The 22318-nt window shown below is 34.2% G+C and overlaps 2 pseudogenes; both read left to right on the top strand.

Annotated features, from left to right (window-relative positions):
• The first annotated feature begins 15040 nt into the window (after nucleotides 1-15040).
• On the top strand, nucleotides 15041-16023 carry LOC125809351 (agamous-like MADS-box protein AGL103; annotated as a pseudogene).
• Nucleotides 16024-20311: 4288 nt separating this feature from the next.
• Nucleotides 20312-21855, top strand: LOC125809416 (uncharacterized; annotated as a pseudogene).
• Nucleotides 21856-22318: the final 463 nt, after the last annotated feature.

Here is a 22318-nt window from a genome sequence, read left to right as displayed (position 1 = left end):
TTTTGATGTCATTCTTGGTATGGACTGGCTTCATGCCTGTTATGCCTCAGTTGATTATAGAACCCGAGTTGTCAAGTTCCAGTTTCCAAATGAGCCAGTCTTAGAGTGGAAAAGTAGTTCAGCAGCGCCTAAGGGTCATTTCATTTCGTACCGTAAGGCAAGTAAGTTAGTTTCTAAGGGGTGTGTCTATCACTTAGTCCGAGTTAATGACTCTAGTGTTGAGATACCTCATATCCAGTCAGTTCCTATAGTAAATTAGTTACTAGAAGTCTTTCCAGATGATCTACTCGGAGTCCCTCCTGAGAGAGAGATAGACTTCGGTATAGATGTTCTTCCAAATACTCGTCCTATCTCTATTTCGCCATATAGGATGGCCCCAACAGAGTTGAAAGAGTTAAAAGAGCTGTTAAAAGACCTTTTAGAGAAAGGGTTTATTCAACCAAGTGTCTTTCCTTGGGGAGCTCCGGTCGTATTTGTGAGGAAGAAGGATGGTTCCCTTAGAATGTGTATAGATTATCGCCAATTGAACAAGGTTACCATCAAGAACAAGTATCCTCTTCCAAGAATTGATGATATTTTCGATCAACTTCAGGGTGACTCTTATTTTTCGAAAATAAACCTCAGATCTGGCTACCATCAGTTGAAAGTGAGGGAATGTGATATTCCCAAGATAGCATTCAGGACCCGTTATGGTCATTATTAGTTTCTGGTCATGTTGTTCGGTTTAACTAATTCACCTACAGCGTTCATGGACCTTATGAATAGAGTTTTCAAACCTTATTTAGATATGTTTGTTATCGTCTTCATTGAGGACATACTAATCTATTCAAGGAATGAAGAAGATCATGCTAGCCATCTCAGAATAGTTCTTCAGACTTTGAAAGATAAGGAATTGTATGTTAAGTTCTCGAAATGTGAGTTTTGCCTTGAGTCTGTGGCATTCTTGGGCCACATAGTTTCTGGTGATGGAATTAGAGTTGATACTCTGAAGATAGAGGCAGTGCAGAGTTGGCCTAAACCCACATCTCAAATTGATATTAGGAGTTTCTTGGGTTTGGCTGGATATTATAGAAGGTTCGTAGAGGGGTTCTCGCCTATTTCATCCCCTTTGACCAAATTGACTCAGAAAACAGTTAAGTTTCAATAGTATGAAGCTTGTGAGAAAAGCTTTCAGAAATTGAAAAAGAGGTTAATTACTGCCCCAGTATGTACCTTACCAGAAGGTACGCAAGGCTTTGTGGTGTATTGTGATGCATCTAGATTTGGTTTGGGTTGTGTATTTATGCAGAATGGCAAGGTTATAGCTTATGCCTCCAGACAGTTGAAGTTCATGAGAAGAATTACCCAACCCATGACTTAGAGTTGAATATCGTATTATTTTCTTTGAAGATATGGCGTCATTATTTGTATGGTGTTCATGTTGATGTATTCACTGATCACAAGAGTCTTCAATATGTCTTCACTCAGAGAGAGCTTAATCTTATACAGAGGAGGTGGTTAGAATTACTCAAGGATTATGACATGAGTATTCTTTACCACCCAGGTAAGGCTAACGTTATTGCTAATGCCTTAAGCGGGTTGTCTATGGGTAGTACCGCCCATGTTAAGGAAGAAAAGAGAGGGTTAGCAAAATATGTGCATAGACTTGCACGCCTAGGAGTCAGACTTATAGATTCCATAGAAGGAGGAGTAGTGGTGATGAATGGGGTTGAATCATCATTAGTGTCAGAAATAAAAGGCAAGCAAGGCCAAGACCCTATTTTGCTTGAATTGAAGGAAAATGTTCATAAGCAAAAAATATTAGCTTTTGAACAAGGGGGAGATCACGTACTGAGATATCAAGGTAGATTGTGTGTACCAATGGTGGATGGACTCCAAGAGAGGATCATGGAGGAGGCTCATAGCTCCAGATATTCCATTCATCCGGGTTACACAAAGATGTATCATGATTTGAAAGAGGTATATTGGTGGAACAATATGAAGAAGTGCATTGCAGAATTTGTTGCTAATTGCCCAAATTGCCAACAAGTTAAAGTAAAGCACCAAAGGCCCGGTGGTTTGGCTCAGAATCTCAAACTTTCGGAATGGAAGTGGAAGATGATTAATATGGACTTCATTACAGGGTTACCAAGGTCTCGCATGCAGCATGACTCTATTTGGGTGATTGTTGATAGAATGACAAAATAAGCCCACTTTTTGCCAGTAAAGACTACTCATTCAGTAGAAGATTATGCTAAGTTGTATCTTCAAGAGGTGGTGAGACTTCATGGGGTTCCGATATCCATTATTTCAGACAGAGGTGCTCAATTAACTGTACACTTTTGGAAGTCATTCCAGAAAGGCTTGGGTTCAAAGGTGAACTTGAGTACTGCTTTTCATCCTCAGACAGATGGTCAAGCAAAGCGCACTATTTAGACATTAAAGGATATATTGAGTGCCTGTGTGATTGATTTCAAAGGTAATTGGGATGATCACCTATCCCTTATTAGATTTGCATACAATAATAGTTACCACTCTGGCATCCAGATGGCTCCATATGAATCTCTTTATGGGAGAAGATACAACTCTCCTATTGGATGGCTTGAAGTTGGTGAAGCAGGGTTGATAGGAACAGATTTATTTCATCAAGCTATGGAGAAGGTGAAAGTGATTCAAGAGAGGTTGAAAACGGTACAGAGTCGTCAGAAATCCTACACTGATGCTAGGAGAAGGGAGTTAGAGTTTTGGAGTAGATGATTGGGTATATCTAAAATTCTCACCCATGAAGGGTGTTATGAGGTTTGGTAAGAAGGGGAAACTTAGTCTCGGATATATTGGACCTTATCGAATATCCAAGAGGATTGGCAATGTAGCTTATGAGTTGGAGCTACCACAAGAGTTAGTTGCGGTTCATTCGGTCTTTCACATCTCTATTTTGAAGAAGTGCATGGGCGATCCTTCATCGATCATACCAACTAAAAATATTGGGATCAAGGATAGCTTATCTTATGAGGAGATTCCTATTCAGATTCTAGATCGCCAAGTTCGCAAGTTGAGAACAAAAGAGGTAGCATCAATCAAAGTCCTTTGGAGGAACCAATTTGTTGAAGAAGCTACTTGGGAAGCTAAAGAGGATAAGAAGAAGAGATATCCACATCTTTATGAGTCCGGAGAAAATGCAGACCAAGGTACTAACTCTCTTCTTAGTACTCTTTAAATTATGAGTGAACATGTTGTTTGTTTGCAATTGCTTGTTGGGTGTTTGAACTAGATATTACACCCTTAACCTAGTAAGAGTAATCTCATTCGAGGACGAATATTCCCAAGGGGGAGATATTGTAACATCTCGCAATTTTAAATAACTAGGAAGAAGATAATAACTGGAAATAGTCATTTTTGGGAAGAATGAAAATCTGGAAAAAAATTTGTTAAGTTAGGAAAAGTTGAGTTTTGGTCAACTTCAAACGGCCATAATTCCTAGATCAGGATGAGTTAGGTGTACTTATAGATATGGTTGGAAATCTCTAGGAATGATCTTTCCAACGCCGCCGAGTTTGCGCGATTCCGAGTTCAAATGAGTAAGTTATGCCCATTGGAAGTTGGGTTGTTGGATTAAGGAAAAGTCTAATTCGGATTTTGGAAGGGTAAATTAGTCTTTTCCTTACCTAATTATTCCAATTCATTTGTAGGAGTTTAATTGGGGTAAGGCCAGATTTTAGTCAGTTTTAGAAAAGTGAATTTCACGCTAGGGCTTGGAGAAGAGGAGAAAAGAGGAGAAAGGAGAAGAACGTTCAAGATTTGTCGATTTCGTCAAGGATAGCTTGTGGATTTCATTGGGGTGATCCCTAAAAGGTATGTGAGATCACATAGCGTTGGGTTAGTTCACCCACACGCCAATTATGATTAAATTCAGCGAATTTAAGTCTTTGAAAGTTTAGAAATTGAGTTCTTGATGAACATTGTTGAAAGTTTCGTTTGAATTTCTTGTGGGTTGTGTTGTTGGAGTTTCTTGCGATTTGATTCATGTTTCCGGGTGTAATTTTGGTTTGAATCTATCATATATTGAGGGTATAAATGATTCTAAGTGTTTGGGGAAGGAACCATTGAAGTTTAGAGGGTTTAGAAATGAAAAACGGAGAAGAAAAGTCATCACACACCTTGAGATAGGGGTGGGGAGTCGCGCCAGCCAGCGCGCCCCAAAAGGGTCTCTGAATCTTCACCGTTGGGGGGCCGCGCCAGCCAGCGCTCCCCAGACCAATCTCTAAATAGCCCTCTCAGAGCGCCAGGGACGTCAGTTCTCCCCATTCGTTCCCCATCTTTTTGTACTTGTTCCTTAGCAATGTACCTATGTTACTTAGTTAATTCCATCACTCTTAGGTACATTTAAACATCATGAAATCATCCATAAACATGAAATAATGAACCTTGAATCCATAATCCAATTCAAGAAAAGTTAGGATCAAAGTCAAGAGAAGTTAAAAGTCAAGTCTAGAAGTTAAGAAACAAGGTAAGAGAAGTTTATAAAGTTTTCCCAAAGTCTTTCACAAACATTTTGAACTTTGTATTAAGACTTAAGTTTCAAGTTAAACAAAGAGTAAAGAGTTGAGTTCATTTCTCAAAAAGCTATAAGGGAACTAAGTATTCCCAAGAGTTTTAAATCTTTCACATTTGAATAAGAAAGGGAAACATCGATTTTCAAGAGAGTTTTTAAGCTAAAGTTTTGAGTAATTATCTCAAACAAAAGAAAGAAGTATTGATTTTAAATCATACGAGCTAAGTATATTTTGGGAGTAGTATTGAGAACCGATATGGGGATGCGAGTTCATATCAACTCAAGTCGCTATAAACCATGTAGCCATCATTAAGATGCTTTTAGCATAGACTAGTGGATCCACTAAGTTAAGTGTTCTATATGATGGCAAAGTATAGGACAGTTCTAGCAGCGTGGGCAAGATGTTGTATCACCACTTAGGCTCATAATGGTGGTTGTCGATTAGAGAATCTCCCACATAGACTATATTACTTTGTTATATGAGTAAAGTTGAGTTTGTTATTGCATTTTCTTTAACGAACTAAGTTGTTTTTACTGTTTTATAAAGCTTTTCATATATTGCATGTGTCTCATTGCTTTATTATGAGTTGAGTTATTCATGAGTTGAGAAGAGCCAATGTAAGTGTTCCTTGCAGATTCTTTCAAAGTTAAGTTGTGTTTAGCATTCCAACTCGCATACTCGTACATTCAATGTACTGATTCCAGTTGACCTACATCTTATTATAATGTAGACGCAGGTAACCAGGATCAGCATCCAGAGCCTCGTTGATCCAGTTTGAGCACTCAGAGTCTTGTGGTGAGCTTCCTTGCTTTCGGAGGGTCCCTTTTATTGCTTTCAGTTTTATTATTAGTTCATTAGGATGTCATGGGTCTATCCTGACATACATCTCAGTTGTTTAGAGGCTTCATAGATAGACAAACAGTTAGTTAAATTCATTTGTCACTACTTTATTATTGGCTTATGTTTTTGAGACTTGAGGTTGTCATTTTGGCTATGTTTGAATGTTTATTTAAAGACATTCTAAGTTATTTCACAAGTTCCTTGTTAGTCTATTTCTTGTATTTAAGTCTTTCGCTGAGTAAGTAAGCTAGACCAAGGGTTCGCTTGGGGCCAGCAATGGCTCTCGAGTGTTAGCCACGTCCGGGGTGTAGGCCCCGGGCGTGACAATATTATACTATTTATGTCTTTCCAAGATTCCTTCTTTTGCCTTCTTTATTTAATTTAAAACATTTATAAATATAATTGTAACTAAAATATTACAAATATAATTGTTATATATATATATATATATATATATAAAATCAGATATAAGCAAAGTTATTTTTATCTCTCTTTTCTCTCCTTTTTTGATTTTGATTTTTTATTTTTACAATTAATTAATTTAAAAAATTCATCTTTATAACTCACAACTCTACATATTTATAAATGATAGTCTTAATTATATTAATAAAATACTCATAACTATCTAATCTTCCATAATTATAACTTTCATTATTTAATTTTGCATATGTTAAAAGATGGAAGAAAATTTTATTACTTATTTTATTTTTTATAATTAAAAAAAATATTTATTCAATTCAATCAACTTTTCACCTCCCTCCATAATTGTCTTCTTTATTAGAGATTTTAATATATATTCATGCATTCATTCACCTTCAATTTTTATAATTCTTAAATAATTTAATAATGTGGAGTAATAATATATTAAAAGATGGGAGATGAAAAGACAAAAGTTAACTTATATATGTATCTTTCACTATCAAACTATGCATATATGTATCAACCATTTTAGTTTAGTTGTGCTTGAGAAATTCTCCAACATAATTATCAATGTATTTTAATTTTTGTATATAGTAGCAATTCACCTAATGAGATGATGTATTGATGAATATTTATCTTAATTATGCTTATTTATATGTGTTTTATTCTCAGTCAATTTCTTTAAATGCTGAGATTTCTAATCTTATTGGTTGAAAGTTTTATATTTTTACTTCATTAGTATTTCTTTTTCAACATTTGTTAAATTTTAATGATTCGTGCTATGTCATCTATATCAAAAGCATGGTACATATAACGGATTTCATCTAAGGTAAATTTATGCACTCAATTTTTAATTCATAAAACAAATTATGCTCCTATTTTATTTCAATTTCTTTTATGATGTATATTTTCTTAGATTAAATTTGTTCAAGAATATGAGTAGTGATTGATATTATGTAACTTTGAAAACTGTTAAGAAGTTTATGACTAAAAAATATAGGTAAAAGTTAATTTCATAATAAGAAATTAAAATGAAAATAAGAACTCTCCTATTACAAGTATATGTAGGTTAATTTTTGTCTTTTCATCTTTCATCTGTTAATACATTATTACTTCACATCAATAAATTAATTAAGAATTATAAAAATTGAAGGTGGATGAATACATAAATAAGTATATATATATATATATTAAAATCTCCTAATAAAGAAAGCAATTATAGTAGAAGGTGAAAAGTTGATTGAATTGAATAAATATTTTTTCATCTATATTGGGAAGCTTAGTACATATAACAAATTTCTTCTAAGGTAATTTTATGGACTCAAGTTTTAAATTCATAAAAACAAACTTTGTTCCTATTTGATTTGAGTATTATATGAACCCTTTTGTGTTACCTTTATTTGCGCCGCTATTATATAAATTGGCGGCATCAATGTCAGAATGGGGCATTTTTGTATGTAGGTGAAAGAGTTTCATAGTTTATTTTTTAAGTCTGATTAGTTGCTACTCAATCGTTCTAACCTACTAAGTACATGTGGATTGTATTCACCCCTACTTCTGTTATCTTTTAATACAAATCCTAGTCAGGGTGATCTTATTCGTAGCGCATGATCAAATCTAACGATTTCTTCTCATTCGGAGTTGTGGTGAGATCTTGTTTATTAGATCGTCATTGGCCTCCATCTTTCATTTACAGTCTTTAATTTTCTTTCGAAGACTTGAGATGTATTTCAGAATCTAGAAATGTACTAGATGCAGGTTTTGGAAACTTTTTGTTGTTTTCATATCGGTTGTGGCCTTACTTCCCATTGAATGTTTCGTATGGGTTATTTCTTTCGGTTTACACATCATTTCTGAGGTTCTCGGGATGTGTGTCATCATGGCCTCGACTTTTGGATTTTGACAAAAGTCAACCTTTGAAGTCCATCCCACGAGTGGCATCTTCGGTCCATGAAACTTTGTACAGGTCATAAATGCCTTTCGTAAAAATACTTTCTACATACTTCAACAAACTTTTTGCATCTTTCCTAGTTTGGTTGAGTTATGCACTTCCGAGGTGTTACATGTACGACGTCCCATGGTTGCCATTTAAAAAATAAAAGGCTTCTTTTTTCTTATTTATTCCTCCGTAGTGATTGCATTTTAGAGAACAAAAATTCTTATTTTTCTTTTTTCATTTTTTCAAAGGGTGCGACATCCCTTGATTGTCATTCTAGAAAACCAAATTCTCGTTTTCATGTCTTCATGTGGTATGACTTTCTTGGTTGCATTTTAGAAAACACCCTATTTTTTATGTCTTCACAAAAATGAACAAATCATAGTTCATAAATAAGATAACTAAATATCTTAGGACGGTGCATTAATAAACGACATATCTTCATGATTCTTTTAGAAATAAATGTTTGGAATTACATGCAAATATAGACTTCCAAGTACACAATTTTATAAAAAATAATATAAATCAACAATATATAGTAGTAATTATCAAAAATAAAAACTTATGAGTCAAATTTCTCACATTTAAAAAAAAATTAAATCACAACTAGAAAGTTGAAATCCTACGTCTTGGAGAATTTAAAATTTCAAATCATAATTTGAAATTAAAGTTGAAATTTTTTGTTCACATTTCATAAACAAACAATAACATGTCAAGTGTAATTATTGCTCCCAATTGTACACGCAAGTGTACGTGGTCGCGCAAGTAATATAGATTCTTTAAGAAACGAGTTATCGTTCCCAAGCGACTTGTGATCAATTTATATTCACTTAACTCTACAACTAAAAGTAAATAGTAACCTTTTCAAGAATTGATGATTTGTTGTTTATCTACTAATAATCATGCACTAAATGAAAGTAACTAATTGTGAACGACTTTAATATGATGTTTCAAGCAAGTTAAAAGAAATTCCAGGGCTGCAGCATATACTGAATATCATGTATCATATTATTGGCCTAGAATTAATTTCAGTTATCAAGTTACTAGTTTATAGGGTTGATGATATGATCCGGGTTATACACATCTCGTCGCCTGCCCCAGTTAGCTATCTAACTACATCGTTAAGCGGGGATTAATAGACTAACTGGTGAGCATTTATATTTCATCATATTTCGTAACCAAGCAAGGTGTTCGTCTGGGCGTCACTCCTGAACACTAATCACCTCAATCTAATGGGTGGACCGAGCTCTCTATATTCTCTAGTCTATCTAATCCCTCCTCTCTCGATTTTAAGATTAGACAATATATTTATCTCATGGTGATCAAGCACAAAATACTAAAACAAGAATATAAAAGTAGCTCATAATGACAACCAAGAATTAATTCAAAAACCTTAAATAATCAACAATTCATTCGTAGCTATAGCCCCAGAACTAGTGCGTTTAGCCACTCATGCTATTAGAAAACCACAAAAATACAATTGTTCATACAATTTCCAAAAAATAGAATAGTTAAAAGATCAAAACCTATTACAAATGTGAATACTTGTTCTTGTATCCCTAATAAAAGTCGAACCCCCTACAATAGAACCCAAGGGGTCTATTTCTAAGTTTAGGAAAATTGGAGACAAAATCTACTTCAAATAGGAATCCTTTTTAACACAACTCAAGCTTGAAAAATCGGGATTCCCTTGGTGTGTCACGGCTCCTATCACCCCATGAACATGCTCCAGCTGTATCAGTGTTGGCGCGTCGCGTCTCTCAGGGCGCTTGAGAAAGGCCCCAGAATGTTGAGCCTTGGCGCGTCGCGCCTGAGAAAGGCCCCAGAATGTTGGGCCTTGGCGCGTCACGCCTCTCAGTACGCCTGAGAGGCCTCTCTGAATGTTGGCCCTTGGCGCCTCGCGCCTAGCAGTGCTTCTGGCCCTGGGGCCTTCATCCTTAGCCATTTTTCATGATATTTTGCATCTCTTTTCTTCAAGTTGACTCCAATTTCCTTAAGAGTTCCTGAAACGACTAATCATGTGTGTAAGTGCACAATCATCACAAGTTACACCAAGAATTAAGCTAATGACTAGAGATCATTCTTCAATATAATCGATTCATGGGCAAATATTGACAACTTAGGCATATAAATATGCCTAAGGTCACCACCCCACACATAGAATTTTTTTTGTCCTCAAACAATCTCTAGACTATCAACTCTTTTTCACAACCCTTGGACTTATCAACCCACCTTAAAATCAACCAAACATTTTTAATTATGTTCTTGTAGTTCACAATGGATGCAACAATTCACAAAATTTACACCAAGTACAACACATGCTCAAAGAATGACCCTTTTATTTTTTTTCCGAGCTAATGCAAACTCATACAAACACACCAATTAGATAATCCTACATATGCCATAAATGCCCTCACTTGTTTTTGATTAGTAAGGCCTTTCACTCACACAATTTCAAACTCAACAAGGCTTTTTTTTTAAAAAAAACAATCAACTCACTCTCACAAAAGAAATTCTTACTTTTCTCAACATACTATAAGATTGCCCATAGTGTGTTCTTACTTTGCATTATACTTCTTAAGGAATCAAGAGGACTTTCATTTGGTTGTAATGTCGGCTTAAAGTAAGGGATGGATTATTTGGGAATCATTTTAGTGACTACACCTCCCTAATGCACATGTTATTATTTAGCCAACAATCTCCTTCATAGCTTTTCATTCCTCCTAGTATACACTTCATGACTATATACCCCCCTTTGTTGCTCCATATTTGCCCTTTATTTATTTTTCATCATATTTTTTTTTCTTGCCTTTGCACTAGCCATCCAAACTCTAGCTTTTAACATCCGCGTAAGGTACACATTATCCTTGATAGGATCAGGGCCAATGTTTCGAGCATAGTTCTAAATTAGCCACCCTCAATTTTCGTTGAGGTGCACATTGTCACTAAGGACCAGGGCCAAAACAAAATTTTCTTTTCCACACAATGTAGCATTTCACCTTTACTATATCAACCAACAACTTTCAACCCTTCTTTTTAACATAGTGCATTAAGGATTTTCATAGGATAAAAAGGCATGATATCAAACAAACGGGTTTCGGCTTATTGTGTGGTTTATCAATAAACAAGGCTAAAGGCTCAATGGGTCTTCACTAGGGATAATTTCAATGGTAGGCATACAAGTAGAGTCAAGAGTTGGTTAATTCAAAGAAATGCCTCAATCACATTCCCTAAGTCATACAAGCTACTAATTCAACACACAAGGCAAGTTCTAGCTATTAAGTTAAGCAAGAACCAATCAATTTTCACCACACATGGCATCATGACACATATAAGGATATATCAACTAACATGCTCATACAATTTGCATTACGGTATTAATACACAATTAAGCCCATTTTCATATTATTTTGAGTCAAAACTTAAGAACATATGCTAGCTACAAGGTCAACAATCTATTACATTTTTTCAAATGTGACTACCCATAACATTTGGCTAACTTATTCGGACATAGCTTCAAAAGATCAAGGTTGGTTTCTCAATCCTACTCTTCTATGTGACTAATTTTCCCTTAAGACGGTCGTCATCCATCATCGTTGGGAACTGTCACTCCTAAGACGACTCTAAGACTCAATAAGGCAATAAATTAATCCTATTCGGTTCAAAGGGACAATCCTCAGTAAAAGTACAACAAACTCTGAGGAATCCAAAAGAAAAAAAATTAACTAGAAACTAACACTAGACTCAATAAAGCAGTAAACAACTATATACAACAGAGAATATTACCCCACCCCACACTTTAAAAATAAGCAATGTCCTCAGTGCACAAATAAAACAAAGTATAAGGTTAGGAATACTCCCTAGGGCCTCTAGGCCTCGTCGTCACCGCCATCGAACACCATCAAGGCATTCGTCTCCTCATCCACAACATCATCCTCCTCATCATCAATAGCCTCATCAGCAGTAGTCTCATCATCATCCAAAGGCTCCAAAAAGGCAAGACCAGTCTTGCACAAAAACGCTGCACTCTCAGACAAAGGATAGCGTTCTACCATTGTTTCCATTTCAGCATCAGTAATCGAACATCCACCGATTTGCGATTACAACTCAGCCATCCCAAATATCTTAGCCATGAGCCTATCGTCACGGGCTTGCCTCTCTTGGGTAGACAGAATCGGTCCATGGGATGTGTCAAATGCCTTAGTCCTCATCATATCAACTAGCTTACCCGTCAGATCTGGGTGAAAAGCAATGGTCAGGTCCACAACCTCTTCATCAATACCCCGGCCCCTCAGAAACCGAGTGATCAAACCCCCATAGCAAAATCGCCACCTCATATTATTCCTAAATTTCATCATGTTTTGTTTAAGAATCGCCCCTACATTAATGGGCATCCCCTTCACCAGCATATAAAATAACACCACCCTATCCCATGTTACCTCTGTCAGATGTTTCGCGGGTAGTAGCACACTACACAATATCTTTAACCACACCCTAGCAACTTGATTGAAATTAGCAAAATGGAGGGTATTATGCCTCCTGGTATCCTTGCTACGCTCCCACCTAGCCATGGACTCTACCCCACATAAAGTATGTCGGATATTCCTATAAAGAGGTTTATCATTCAATGTATTAAAGTCATCAGAATCACAATTCGGGGTCCCCAAAAGTTCATTTAGTATCGTAGCATTGAACTTCACATCCTTATTGTTGCCAGCCACGTGGAAGATTCTGAAGGCGATAGCAAATTGAGGAGCTGCACACAATCCCCGGCAGCGGCGCCAAAAACTTGTTGCTCCCAATTGTACACGCAAGTGTACGTGGTCGCGCAAGTAATATAGATTCTTTAAGAAACGAGTTACCATTCCCAAGAGGCTTATGATCAATTTACATTCACTTAACTCTACAACTAAAAGTAAAAAGTAACTTTTTCAAGAGTTGATGATTTATTGTTTATCTACTAATAATTATACACTAAATGAAAGTAACTAATTGTGAACGACTTTAATATGATGTTTCAAGCAAGTTAAAAGAAATTCCAGGGCTGCAGCATAAACTGAATATCATGTATCATATTATTGGCTTAGAATTAATTTCAGCTGTCAAGTTACTAGTTTATAGGGTTGATGATATGATCCGGGTAATACGCCTCTCGTCGCCTACCCCAGTTAGCTATCTAACTACATCGTTGAGCGGGGATTAATAGACTAACTGGTGAGCATTTATATTTCATCATATTTCGTAACCAAGCAAGGTGTTCATCTGGGCGTCACTTCTGAACACTAATCACCTCAATCTAATGGGTGGACCGAGCTCTCTATATTCTCTAGTCTATCTAATCCCTCCTCTCTCGATTTTAAGATTAGACAATATATTTATCTCATGGTGATCAAGCACAAAATACTAAAACAAGAATATAAAAGTAGCTCATAATGACAACCAAGAATTAATTCAAAAACCTTAAATAATCAACAATTCATTCATAACTATAGCCCCAGAACTAGTGCGTTTAGCCACTCATGCTATTAGAAAACCACAAAAATACAATTGTTCATACAATTTCCAAAAAATAGAATAGTTAAAAGATCAAAACCTATTACAAATGTGAATACTTGTTCTTGTATCCCTAATAAAAGTCGAACCCCCTACAATAGAACCCAAGGGGTCTATTTCTAAGTTTAGGAAAATTGGAGACAAAATCTACTTCAAATAGGAATCCTTTTTAACACAACTCAAGCTTGAAAAATCGGGATTCCCTTGGTGTGTCACGGCTCCTATCACCCCATGAACATGCTCCAGCTGTATCAGTGTTGGCGCGTCGCGTCTCTCAGGGCGCTTGAGAAAGGCCCCAGAATGTTGAGCCTTGGCGCGTCGCGCCTGAGAAAGGCCCCAGAATGTTAGGCCTTGGCGCGTTGCGCCTCTCAACGCGCCTGAGAGGCCTCTCTGAATGTTGGCCCTTTGTGCCTCGCGCCTAGCAATGCACCTGGCCCTGGGGCCTTTATCCTTAGCTGTTTTTCATGCTCTTTTGCATCTCTTTTCTTCAAGTTAACTCCAATTCCCTTGAGAGTTCTTGAAACAACTAATCATGTGTGTAAGTGCACAATCCTCACAAGTTACACCAAGAATTAAGCTAATGACTAGAGATCATTCTTCAACCTAATCGATTCATGGGCAAATATTGACAACTTAGGCATATAAATATGCCTAAGATCAGTAATCCCACAAAGTGGAGTTCGGATAGGATAAAGTGTATGCTGATCTCACCTCTCTCTCATAGAAAGAGAGGTTGTTTCCAATAAACCTTTTGCTCAAGATCAAATAGTCCAAACATTTCACAAAAGAAGTAACAGAAGTACAAGAAACATTAGTTAATAACAAAAACAACAGATAGTAACATAACCAAAACTACAATACAATAATACAAGAATAAAGGTACAAGGAATTATCAACATATAGTAATAAAATTAAAAGGACAAAAAATTACAAAAGCAATACTACGAGTGCTAACGTGAATAGACAACAAGACAACACACTGCTACCTTCTAACCTTCTAGCCTAATCCATGTCCCCTCATACCCTCCTATCTAAGGTCATGTCGGTAAGTTGAAGTTGTGACATGCATATCTTATTTAATCACTTTTCACCAATACTTTTTCGTTCTACCTCTGCCTTTTCTGAAACCATCCATAGCCAAACATATACTAATAAATAAACATGAAAATATGTGATTTATTAATTCAACAACTTAGGATATTTTGATGCATTATTATTAATTATGTTTCGGTCATTTTGTAAAATTGTATAAGAATTGAAGAAGTTTTGATAATTTTTAAAATTTTGAGATTTCTATATTTATGAGAAAAAAATAATAACTTAAGAAAGCCAAATTAAAATGTTAACTTCAAAGAGTCAAGTACCTCACACACAAAATCAAATAATACTAGGAGTACCAAGTATTTTTATAAACTGATCAGTAATTCCTATAAAATAGGGTAAGAAAAGCGGTGGAAGAACAAATATTCTTATAAAATAATTAGTATAGTTTCCAAAAAAACCGGCAACCACGCGTCAAACTTCTTATATATATATTTATAGCAACAGACTTGTACAAGACGTTTTAATTCACTCCTGGTAAAAAAAATTTATTTTCCATATTTCAGTGCTATTCTCATACAGCTAAATCACATTAGTTAATTTTGAAGCTTTGATTCATCTGCTATTCTTGAAGTTTTATGAATTAAATACAGTGTCTGCTTTCTTTTTTCTTCTAGTATTTAATTATACATGTGTATTTTCTTGAAGTGCAGATAAAATGGGAAGATCAAAAATCAAAGTGGAACTTATTCAAGATCACAAGAAAAGGAAGTCTACTTTGGTGAATCGGAAAGCTGGCTTAGTCAAGAAAATCTCGGAACTCTCAATACTTTGTGACATCAAAGCATGCATGATCATATATGAAGGAAATTATAATCATCAAACCTGGCCGAAGGATCCAAATAAAGTCAAAGAGGTAATAAATCTCTACAAAAACCAATTACCATTCGAAGGACGAAGCAAAAGGGGTAAGACCTTGTCCAACTATTTCGAAAATGATCAAAAGAAAAGGGCTGTGATCAAAGTAGAAAAGTATCCGACTTGGGATTCAAGATTTGACTATTTATCTGCAAAAGAATTGCAAAATCTTACTGGGGTTGTTGAGAAAAGGATGGACAAGGCAAAAGGAAAAATAGAATTGCTGAAGAGCATGAATGTTCATATTGGAAGTTCCTCACTCTCATCAACAAATATGGGACTACAACTCGATGAACCAAACTACTACTCTGTGGCCTATATCTAATGTGAATTCTTTCACCGATTACAACAACTTCTTTCAATCAAATATTCCAATTAGTGGTGTCAATTTAATGATTGAGTCAGAAAACTGGTTGGCAAATGATGAAATTGGTTCAAGTTTGACAATGCAGACTATGGGGAATAATGGGGTTGGTTTAAGTTCGACAATGCAACTTATGGGGAATAATGGAATTGGTTCAAGTTTGACAATGCAGCCTATGGATCAGTACCCTTTCATGTACAATGACTCTACTCATGGTATTGGTTCAAGTTCGACAATGCAGCCTATGGGGAATAATGGAATTGGTTCAACTTCGACCATACAGCCTATGGATCAGTACCCTTTCATATACAACGACTCTACACATGATATTGGTTCAAGTTCAACACTGCAACCTATGGATCAGTACCCTTTCATATACAATGACTCTACTCATGGATTCGTGTTGATTTTATTTTTGACCATCAGTATAGTAAGCAGTTCCTCTTTAATTTGTTTACTTTTGAAGCTGTTGGATCAGAGAAAATAAATTAGGAACTATTTTTTTGTGTGATGATATAATAAGAATACTCCCTTTATTCACTTGTACTTATTCCTATTAGACTTTGCACGCCCTTTATCATAGTGTCATTAGGAAGAGATGTACAAAAGCAAATCAAGGCATAAATACTGCCTATTTCAATGATGTTACACAGAAGATTCACTTCCAAAATTAATATGATAATGGACTTACAATACCGCAATGAATTATGACAAGGCAATCTAGATATCACAACAGTAAAGGAAAAGTCTAACAAGTTATACAACAACTGCGCATTGTATAACATCTTCAAAATAGCATACCAAAAATCTGGGAACTTCAAATTATTTCAATGAAGAATGCTCATATATCAGAAAATTTAGTCAATATAAACATAGATATAAGAAAAAATTCCTAGGTTAAAAATAAATGCTAAGATGAAACATGGAGTGGAGAACTTCACTTACTTTGGAAGAATTCTCAGTTTTGCTTTATCAAAAGAAGATATCAATGAACTTCTATGAAATGATTCACGGGATTCAGTCAATTGTCTTGATCGTGGAATATCGTTGAGCAATAGAGAACCTGAGATCCAATATAATGCGAACAATCAGTCAAAGGAGCAGAGCTTAGGGCCTTTACTTTATGTAAAGTACACTCACTCTAACGACGTACCTTTTACATGATGGGCCAGCAAGGAAATGAGAACAGCGACTTAATGTTCGGATGTTACATAACAACAGATCAAGAAAATGGTACGAGTATTATACTGCACTTAAAGATATTCGGGTATCTATCAACATATAAAGATAGCTAGCGTAGTTTTTCACATATATATTTTATGGAACCTAAAAGCTTGAACTCCAACATTAAAGTGAATGTGCTCATTCCGATCACAAATAAGACAGTAGATTACAGAACAAGAAAGCAACTTTGCTCTAAGTTATATACCTAAGGAAATTCAGAAAAAAAAAAGAGTTAAATTAATATATATGCATAAAAAAGGATACATAAAATGAATCAGAAGAACAAACTTAAGCATAGAAAGTAGAGGTTACCATTTCGTCATCCAAAATAAGAGCTAGATTATGAAAAAATCACATGCTAAAATGCTCATCCGACAAATCAAAATTATGTTACGTCCAATAGACAAGGAGGACAAAAGTAGAGGAAGGTGTGGAATGTGAAGTAAAATTTGAGCAAATTGATAATCTCTCTAGCCGTCTATACTCCTCAAATCATTGATGAAAATGGAACTTCAAAAACAAACCTGTGTGGGAATGGATGGACACATACATTATGAGTATTTTCAATTTGAGGCTGCAGGAAAACGAATTGAATTGTGCAAACGGACTGTTGAAAGTATATATTGAAAAATGGATTGTAACAGAGCTGATTGTTTACTATCTTGTTGAAGAAGTTGTAAGTGAATTCTTTCTTCTCTTAGAGAAGCTGAGAGTAGGATTGGGGATCACATTTCTCTCATTCATATTTCTACTCATTTCACATTTATCATCAACTAAACATTTCTAATGATGGAATGTGCAAAATTGTACACCAAAGAACTTATCTTGTGCCACAAGTAATTCATGCTCATAAAGGTATATGTAGGCTTTGCAAAAAGTCAGTAACTATGTCAAACGGAAGGTTTGAGTTGAAATATTAATAAATATTATTTTAACGATTAAATAAAACATCTACAAAATAATAATATAGAAATATTTTACTGTTTGATGATCAACACACCATATTTAGTAGAGTAAATTTTAGGTTTAGCAAACATAAAAATCATATTAGCGTTCTATAGCTACAGTTTTGCTAGTTTGCTATGAAGCATCAAATTTATATAAATTGCAGGCAGGCATCTCGTTTGTATTAAAGCACAACAATTGTATATGTATATCGGCTAGATAATTGTATATATGTAACTACTGTGTATATGTATCAATGATTGTGTTTATATATCTGCATAAAATTTGAATTTGTATACAATTGAATCGTGATAAAACATTTATATATCAAATCTTTCTCTTGCACGCGAGAAAGACAAAGGAGAACTGGTATGGGAAATATCTGTATTTGCATAATTATAAGTGTATGAGACGAAAATATATGTATTTGTATTTGTATATACAGTTTTCTCTCGCTTTATACAAACAATAACGCAATTTATACATTTGTGTTTGTATAAAGTGAGAGAGGCGAGGGAGAGTGGCGAGCGAGATCAGGGAGAGTGACAAGCGAGATTTCTGGGGAGAGTGGCGAATGACAAGTGTTTGTTATTTTTTTTGCTACGGATTTGAATTAAATGAAATTGTGATTATAACATTTAATTTGAATTAATAGTTTGTTGTTTGATATAATTTTTCCCTATTTAGGGCATGTTTGGAAAGACACCCTGATAATTGGATTTGGTGTAATTGGTGTAATTACACTGTCTTGTCCTGTTTGGAAAGACATGTAATTACTTGGTCAGCAGGTAATTGGTGTAATTGGCAGGGGGTAATTACACTCTAGAATTCACAAACAGAGGCTGTGAATTGCTGGTATTTTACCACCTGATTACTTTTTCATTTTTTTTAATTTCTATTTTTTTTTGTTTTAATTTTTTTTACTTCTATTATTTTAATTTCTTTTTATTTTTATTTTTATTATTCTAAAAAATTGTAAAAGTCTATTTTTTATTTTTTATTATTATATTTCATTTTATTCTTATTCTCAACCTTACTTTACGTGATTCTATGTAATTTTGTCGTATTATCTATTTTTTTATGCCATGTTTATTTTCTCATTAGCATAATTTTATTAGTATTCTAATTTTTAAATTAAAATAGAATTTATTATTAGACTTATGTTTTCTTTATTATGAAGAAATAAAAATAAATCATATTTATTGCTATGTTGAAATTTGTTATAAGAGTATTATGTTAAAGTTTTTGTTTTGAATTTATTACTTATGTTATATTTTCAGTTTCATTTATTTTAGTAATATTGAATTTACATTGCACGTCATTTTTTAATTAGACTTGATAGATTGTATTTTTGTCAAACATTTAATAATTTATGATATTTTATTTATATATTACTATTCTTTTTATCAAACATGCATTTCACAATGTTTGTAGAAACTTCATACTTTTAGTTGTTACGATCAATTCAATTGAAATATATTAATTTGAAAAAATATTAAAAATATTATTTTTTCATAATATTAGTTACAATAAATATGTTTATTAATTAATATATTTTCAAAAAAGAATATATATCTTAAATATTTAATTTAATGTCATTTATAAAAATTCTTATTTGTCTAGTATAAATTTTAAATGATTAATTTTTATTGTTAAAATTTATTATAATTTTATGATTGCAATTGTGCATCCAAACAAAACATGTGTAATTACATTGTGGCATCCAAACAGGACATGTGTAATTACAGTGTAATTACATTGTGGCAACCAAACAGGTCAGTGTAATTACTAGACTGTGTAATTACTAGGCTGGTAATTACTACTCTAGTAATTACATCAATTCCAATTACCTGGTGGCATTCCAAACAGACCCTTAGTATAATTCAAAAAGGAGTACTAATATAAAAGTGTCCCTTTTCCTTTTTTTAATATAAAACTAAATAATAATGGAGGGGGGAAGAAGAAACATTCCATAAAAGTCTTTCCCATACGTAATAGGAGAAGAAAATTATTATTATTAATTACTCCCTACTAATTATAGTTTCTAAAAAAGAGTTTCTCAAACGTGTCAAATTCTACTATATAACGACTATAGCAAAACATATTATTTGGTTTTGTTATTATTGTTTGAGAGCAAGTATAATTCACCTTGCTAGTCTCAAGTCAGGTAATTTTCTGTCTTTTTTATTTCACGTTTCAAATTTTGTAATTTTATATTGTTCATGAATTGATTATTTATACACCAGAACATTTTCTCTAATTTCTTTTTTAAAACTAAATAACACAAGTTTATATGCATAATAAAATGACTTAAGACTGTACTTCTCAACTCTTTCTTTTCCTAGTCATTCGAGTTTGTAATTTTATGTGTTTGGATGGAGATTAATACTATTTCCTTGAAATTTATCAACAAGAGAATTAAAGAGCAACGAATATTTGTTGTAGCATCGTTTTCTTTTTTACTATATAATATAGTGCCTGTTTCTTTCTTCTTTTGTTTAATTATGTTTGTGTGTATTTTCTTCGGCTGCAGACAAAATGGGAAGATCAAAAATCAAAATGGAACTTATTGAAGATGACAAGAAGAGGAAGTCTACTTTGGTAAATCGGAAAGCTGGCTTAGTCGAGAAAATCTCGGAACTCTCAAGTTTGGCCAAATGATTCAAATGAAGTTCAAGATCTAATAAATCTCTACAAAAACCAACCACTCCAAGGCCGAACCAAAAGGGGTAAGACATTGTCCAACTATTTCGAAAATGATGAAAAGAAAAAGGGTGAGATCAAAGTAGAAAAGTATCCGACTTGGGATTCAAGATTTGACTATTTATCTGAAAAAGAATTGCAAAATCTTGCTGGGGTTGTTGAGAAAAGGATGGACAAGGCAAAAGGAAAAATAGAACTGTTGAAGAGCATGAATGTTCATATTGGAAGTTCCTGTTGGGAAAGACAAGACACTAACAAGAATGTTAGACAGGATAGCAGCGGAATAATACCCAAATCTAAACTTTCCCTTTCAATTTGAACCAAGAGAAGACAAACCAAATCAAGCAATATGAAGAATGGACAACAAGTATATCAATCAAACTAAAGCAACAAGATAAGAATAACCCAATCACACAAGACACAACGATTTACGTGGAAAACCCTTCGATGTGAAGAGTGAAAAACCACAGGACCAAAAACTCCACTATAAACACCAAGAGTTACAAAATTGTTCTCCAAAATTGGCCACAAAACAAGTGTCAAACAACGAGCAACAACAAATCAAGATTGCACCAAAACTAGAGAATTAAAGAAGAGATTTCACCCAAAAACACGCTACTGTTCACGCCCCAAAATCAGAAGTCTGAAGCGGACTGCCTGAGCAGAAAATTTCCAGAAGCAAAAAAAGGGATTTTTTCTCTTTTTCTCTCAATCTCTAAAACGAAACTCTCTTGATTTTTCTCTCTTGTGTTTCTGAAAATAAGACCAAATAAGCCTTATATATGCCACATAATATTTTGGGTTATGGGCTAAAGTGGGCTAGTCCTAATAAGACTTTTATTTATCCACATAGGAAGGGAAAAAAGATCCTAAACCCAACAGTTTCTCATCAACAAATATGGGACTACAACTTGATGAACCAAACTACTACTCTGTGGCCTATTTCTAATGTGAATTCTTTCACCGATTACAACAACTTCTTTCAATCAAATATTCCAATTAGTGGTGTTAATTCAATGGGAGCAGGGATGGATAATGGGCTTCTTACTATTGAGGATTATCAATTTTGCAATGCTAATTATTCTATGATGAATGAGGCTGAAAACTGGTCAGCAAATGATGGAATTGGTTCAAGTTTGACAATGCAGCCTATGGTAAATAATGGAATTGGTTCAAGTTCAACAATGCATCCTATGGTAAAAAATGGAGTTGGTTCAAGTTCCACAATGCAGCCTATGGGGAATAATGGGATTGTTTCAAGTTTGACAATGCAACTTATGGAAAATGGAATTGGTTCAAGTTTGACAATGCAGCCTATGGATCAGTACCCTTTCATATACAATGACTCTACTCATGATATGTCTTATGGATTCCTGTAGATTTTATTTTTGATCATTAATATAGTTAGTTAGCAGTTCAGGCGTATCATTATCGTTGGAAAGCTTTTGTTTTTTGACTTCCAAAGAATTTCCTATCTGATTGAAACTGCAAAGAATTAAGCAAACCAGAATAATCAAAGCCAGTATACTTTTTGTCATCTCTGGAAGAGTATGAATATATTTTTTTCTTGTATAGAGATATGATACAACATTAAGTTCTGTATGTATTTATAGTTTCTGAGATGCATATTAACATATTCATTATTTAATAAGGTTCTTAAAAGGAAGATTTGCAACGTATACATTATTTGGAAGGAACCTAAGCTATTTAATGAGTTTGATTTATTACAGTTTTCCTTGTTTTTAAAGAAAAAATAAAAAGAAAATCTAAATTAAATTCTTGTCCAGATTGCACAAAATAAAGGTAAGTAACTAAGTATTGATTACAATATGCCAATATATT

Source organism: Solanum verrucosum, unplaced genomic scaffold, assembly GCF_900185275.1.
Source record: "Solanum verrucosum unplaced genomic scaffold, falcon-dt-bn FXZP01000062.1, whole genome shotgun sequence".
In the NCBI taxonomy this organism is placed as follows: domain Eukaryota; kingdom Viridiplantae; phylum Streptophyta; class Magnoliopsida; order Solanales; family Solanaceae; genus Solanum; species Solanum verrucosum.
The sequence above is the reverse complement of the archived record's forward strand: the minus strand, read 5'-3'. Positions and strand labels throughout refer to the sequence as shown.